We start from the raw sequence: 6,420 nt of genomic DNA, 5'->3' as shown, positions 1-6,420 counted from the left end.
CTTCTTCTGGCAAGGCACAACTCCTACTTGGAAACTCAACATTTACTATTTCTTTAATTCACGTAACAAAGTTGTTTCTCTGTACTAGCTATGGTTCATGGCTTCATGCATTCTAGTCCATTCTAGTCACCAAGATATAGTGCCTTTTCTCTTAAATTTACTTGGGGTGCATTTGGTTAGCCATTAAAAAATATTTTTTATTTTTTATTTTTTAAAAAATAAAAATCAAAAAATAATATTTGATAACATCATGAAAAAAAAAATAAAAAAAATTCAAAATAATTACTTTATATGCAAAGCAAAAATTTTTTGCTTTCTAAAACTTCTTTTCTATTTTTTTGCTTCTGCATATCTAAAACGCCAAATTAAAAAATAAAGAACCCGAACCTTCTCCCTCATCGAGCTTTTTACCTCCCTACCTTCTTTTTTCTCCCTTTCAGAACCCTTCTCCCTCATTGAGCTCTTATCTGTCGTCCCAAATATTTTTTTGCTTTATAACAATATAGTTACCAAACATATTTTTACTTTTTTACTTTTACTCAATAGAAAAATAAAAAAAAATAAAAAATACTTTTTTAAAATCAAAAATTAAAAAATATAACCAAATGCACCCTTATTTGTAAATTTCATGTTCTTTTACTCTAGTTAATCCAATTATTATAACAATCATATCTGTACTTTGCCAAAAGTTACATGATCTGAGAGTGGGAATGGTGCTGCTTTGTGTTACATCTTTCACATTAGAAAATAGACTTAAATATTCTTCCAGTGCATTTTATCTACAACTACATTTTTCTATCAATCTTACTCTCTTGGTTAATTGTTACAAGCTCTACCTATCCTATCCTTATTGCTAATTAAGTGATATGTAATTTATGGGGAACGATGCATTGTTATATTAGAATCTTCATGGAGAAAGTTTCTTGATATATTTATAATTGCTACATAGTAGTTGATATATTTAAAATTGTAGCTAGAAAAGCTCCTTAGGTAGCATTTGATGATCCAAATAGGATCATCATGATGATCTAAGATCATCAGTGATCCAAATTATATGGTGATTTGATCCAGTGATCTAAGATCATGTGTTTAATTACCATGGTCTAATGATTAAAGATCCTCAGATATCCATTCATAACTTGTTTAGTATTTTATGGGAATCCAAGGCTATTGATTATATAATGCCAAAATTATCCATAATATATTATATAAAAATATATTTATTAATATATATAATATATTATAAATAAAATACTATCATATTTATTAATATATTATTAATTAGTAGATTCTATAAAAATATATTTATTAGTTTTATAAATTATTAATCCTATAAAAATATATTAATTATTATTATAGAATTAATATTTTTATTTATATTATAATATATTATTTATTAATACGAATATTTATTTTGATTAGAAAAATAAGGCAAATAGAAGTAATATATTAAATATTCTTATTATAAAAATATAGAATATAATAATATTTTTATTCTAATTTAAAATTATCATTAAATCATAATATGACAATAACATGATTAATAATATATTATAATATAATATAGATCATAAATATAATACATAATATCAAATATAATATAATATCATATATATAATATTGATATAATATATTAATGGTATATTGGTATACTAATTTTTTTACTAGGTGAGATCATTTTTGTTTTATATTTCAGCCTAAAATCACTATCTATGGGTGATCTTAGATTTCCGACTTTGAGGATGCATATCTCAATACTGGGTTAGGAGGTGATTTGAGAGGTAAGGATAATTTAAAATCACTACCACATAGAATCACTATGGTAAATAAAATGTATATATCTTATATCTCCATTCAAATCACTTTTGATTTAAATAGATCACCCCATATCAAACACCCCTTTAATAGTCAAATAGATGTTAGACTTTTAGGGCAAAACACCTTCCATTGTTGTACATATGTTTCCCACTGCTTTGGACAGTGATGCCATTTATTTGCTGTTGTTATTGATAATAACAGAATGTTGAATTAAGTCAACATCGTGTATCCATACACTTTCCAAACAGCTAATGTTGTTAGCAACAAAATTAATATACACCTATAGTAACGTGAAGGATTTGATTATTGGAGGAAATTTAAAAGAAAAACTCAAAATTTTTCTAAAATTTTCCTCAAGCATTTTAATATTTCTTTTAATTTTACTGTTTAAATATTTATAATGTCATTAATCTCTTCATTATCCTGTTTTTAATTTTTGACTGTTGGGCTCCTAATTACATACCTTAATGGTCAAAAAAATCTAAACGATAATGTGTATTTACTCTTATTTTTTATTTTTGAATATTAGGCTCTTTATTAAAATTCTTAATAGATTAATAAAAGTCCAAACAATCATAAACAGTCATATTGGAAGGCTATAAGGATCATCTTGAGACATGATTTGATATATCCCATCTAAACTTCTCCTTCTGACTTTTTCTTTTCAATTTTTTTTCTTTATGATTATTTTTTGAATATTGAAAGAATCTTCATCAACTCTTCTATAGTCATACTCATAGATAGAGAATTCCGATCGTATCTTAGAATGATTTTTTCGACTTTTTCTATATAAGAGATAGAAATATGCGTTAGGATAGTATCGTGCGTATTTTTAAATTTGATCATGTATATTTCTTAATGTTTTGTAAGTTATTTATAATTTTCTTACAACAAAATTTGGCTTGTTAGTTTAATTTTTTAAACACATCATGAATTTTTTAAGTCCCGTCCAAAATGGATTGCAACCTTCACATGAAATAGTGTTCACCTTCTTAATAACATCAACAGTTGGATCACACAATGGCTACTTGATGATCTATGCAAGTGATGAAAAAAATTTGGAGTACTTTGAATCTATGCAACATGTGATCTAATGATTAACATTACAAAAGAAGATCAATCATTTTTTGTGTGAAAGATACAAACCAAACACATGATGTGAGCGGTTGGATGCTCTTGCTTACCCTTATAATGTGATAATTCTCAAGATTGCATTTGGTACGTCGCTAGGCAATCTTGGAAGGTAATGTGGATTTCTTTTAGGATAGATTGCCATCATTAAATTATCGATAATATTAATTACTGTATTTAGTATACACAGATAATATTGTAGTAAAATTATTGAAAATCTTAATTGACATGTTTGGTATGATAATCAGATTACCATAATATGAAATCAAAATTTCAAAATACCCTAATAATTTTTTTTATTGTTTTCTTTTTTTTTTGATGAGAAGTAATGGGAATGATATGGGTGTGGTGGTGGCGCGAGATGTAGTGGGCCGAAGGTGTGGGAATCACAGGCACTGAAGAGGTGGGGAGGGGATGGGCACATGTAGAGTGGGGACGGCCGTGGAAGAGCCATAGGGAGGTAGTAGGGAGATAAGGGCAGAGGAGCCACAGGCAGACAAAGAGAGATGGAGGAGCTGTGGGCCGAGGGCGCATGCGGAGGGGGGAGGATTGGATAATGATTTTGTATGATTTTTTTAAGAGATAATTTTGCCTAAAATTTTTATTACAATATTGCTAAAGAAGTGGTGATCTGGATAACCATTCCTCTATAAGATAATCCAGATTGTCTCTGAGGTAATCTGGATTACCATCCAAAAAGCATACTAAATGTAATAGTCAAGATTACCACATTAAATTGTCAGCAATCTGGATAGATTGCCAACTACCAAACGTAACTTAAGGGCCAGGTTGGATTTATGTGATGGCTCAGAATCTTCAAAACCTTTTGCCATAATCCCATCGGATTTGCTGGGGTATACATTCTTTACTACGGATAAAAGTCATAATATGTCAAACTTCTCTTCTCAGGGAGTTCTGCAGGATAGTCACCAATTTTTTTTTTTTTTTTTTTAATGAAATGGTGCTCTTGATGATAAAGTTAAACATAAAGCTTCTTATCTTTGTTTAACAAAATGCAATACTCTCTCATTAAGTGCCAACTAGGATGGTTGGTAAAGCATGCCCAGTGCAAGTCACCGGCTAGTGGTAGCCTCCCTCTTTCTATTTAATTAAAAACAAAATTAAAAGGGCATGTTTAATGTTTTTAATATAACTTCATTTTCTCATCTTCTCCGAAATGGGGCGGGTGGAAGCCAAGGCAAGTACCGGAGTTGTTGGTAAGAGATATTACCAACTCATCCAGTTGGCACAGGTTCCCGGTCATACTAGAATACATTCAATGCAACATTGCGCACTAGCTATCGCATAGCTGATGCAAAACCATGCCAGCTTAAGCATGAGCTTTCATTGACCACCGATGTTCTCCATTTTCCCATGAGTTGCATGCTTGTTTACTTTAAGATTTATTCCTTTTTTTATTTGTCAATTCATCATGTTTTCAGCATCTAAGATGCGGAAAAAGTCTTGCTTGAATTGAATAGATGGCAACTGGCAAGTCCCACATGACTTTTTTTTTGGATAAATTGGACGTATTAAGTTAAACTAGATGCAAATAGATACATGAGAATCATAAAATAAAATATTTTAAAACTTAAAAAGAAGATCAATTGAAAAGTCCATAATATTGATCTCATATGATCAACAACTTAAAATATCATCCTATCAACAATAATATTAATCTATTTATGAATATATGGGATATTATTTGAGAATAAAGAGCACACTATTTGTCAATATTTTTATAATAAAAAATATCAATTATCATTAGTAAGCGATGGATTAGAAACCTACTGTGGAGTCACCCTCTAAATAGAATTACCTTCAACATATACACAGCATAATTCAATTTCTTTCGGAATGCACATAATTCTATCATTAAAACTAATTTTTTATCCCACATGTTACACTCGGGATATAAAATCACATCAGTGATTATGTGATAAAAAAATAATTTATTAAAAAATAATCTAGATAAATAGTAAGAGCATATCCATCCATATTCTGAAGATCAATAACAGTATATTTTAATCACCTAATTCAATAGACATAAGTGAATTTCAATACCATCCATTAATGATATAATGCTTGCATTTAATACTGGAAGAATGGTTAGATAGAAAAATTTTGATACGTAGCATATGAAAAATTGATTTTGATCTACATGACATTCATGGATAAAAATTTACTACTGACTAGACAGTTTATTTGACCACTCTGTCTTCTCTCACTTTTTGCTTTCATATATATATTAGATTAGATTATGATATGAAAGATTCTAATTAATACTACATCCACTCTTTCGTGATATTTGGATTGCTCTTCATCATTTTGCTGCGGTGTCGATTTGGTATGTTTATCGGAAGGCGAACAGCGCGGTAGTTTGTGTTGCATTTTTTATGGTGAAGTACTCCAAAGACTAGATCTGGAGATAGGAGACTCTTTTAATCGATATTGTGGGATATTTTGTATCTAAATTTTACAGGCTGTTCTCATATCAGAGTAGTATAGCCATTCGCTCGTATCAAAAATGAAAAAAACTAATACTATCCACTGTAATAAAAATATAGGTTGCATTTGGTGCATCGTTAGATAAATTTTGAAAGATAATATGGATTACTTTTAGAATATATTTCCATCATTAAATTATCAGTAATATTAATTATTGTGTTTGATACACACAGATAATATTGAGATAAAATTATTAAAAATCTTGATTAATGTGTAGGATACAAATGGAGGAGGTTGGGGAGAGGAGAAAAGGTTGGATAATAAATTTTATACGATTTTAAAAAAAAATAATTTTATTCAAAATTTTTATTGTAATATTATCAAAAAAATGATAAACTGAACAGTCATTCTCCTCTAAAATAATCCAGAAATAATCTGAATTGTCAAGATAATTTAAATTAATTATTATCTAAAATATATATTAAATATAATAATTTAAATTATTATATTAAATTATTAATAATTTAAATAGATTGTCGAGATTTATTTGACTGTTCTCTGATTCCATCCTCGAATCATAAAAAAAAAAAAAATCATACAAGAAAAAAAATAAAAAACAAAAAGAGAGAGAGAGAGAGAGAGAAAGCGCGCGCCAGGTGCATGTTTCATTTCGCTCTTCCCGCGGACTTCTGGTCAACCTGCCAGCTGCCGACACTGCCCATGGCTCATGGCTTCTCCCTGCGGCCCCCTACCCGCTGCCCGTTTTAAGCACACATCCGTGAAACGAAACTCCCCTCAGCTGTCAGCATAAATACCAATCAGATCGTGCCACGTGTGTTCCAAGCTGTGATTTGAATTTTTCGGTATTTGGGACCTGAGCGTTTTTCTTATCTAAGAAACGTGACATCTCGTGTCCCTACTATGAAGGTATTATTTAGTATTATCTTTTATAATTTTATAATTCCTAACCAAAAAAAATGATAATAAATAATAATTTTAATTTTATAATCAACTTGGATGGGG

The sequence above is a fragment of the Elaeis guineensis genome, chromosome 10 (assembly GCF_000442705.2).
Source record: "Elaeis guineensis isolate ETL-2024a chromosome 10, EG11, whole genome shotgun sequence".
Taxonomy (NCBI): Eukaryota; Viridiplantae; Streptophyta; class Magnoliopsida; order Arecales; family Arecaceae; genus Elaeis; species Elaeis guineensis.
Note: the sequence above shows the minus strand (reverse complement) of the source record.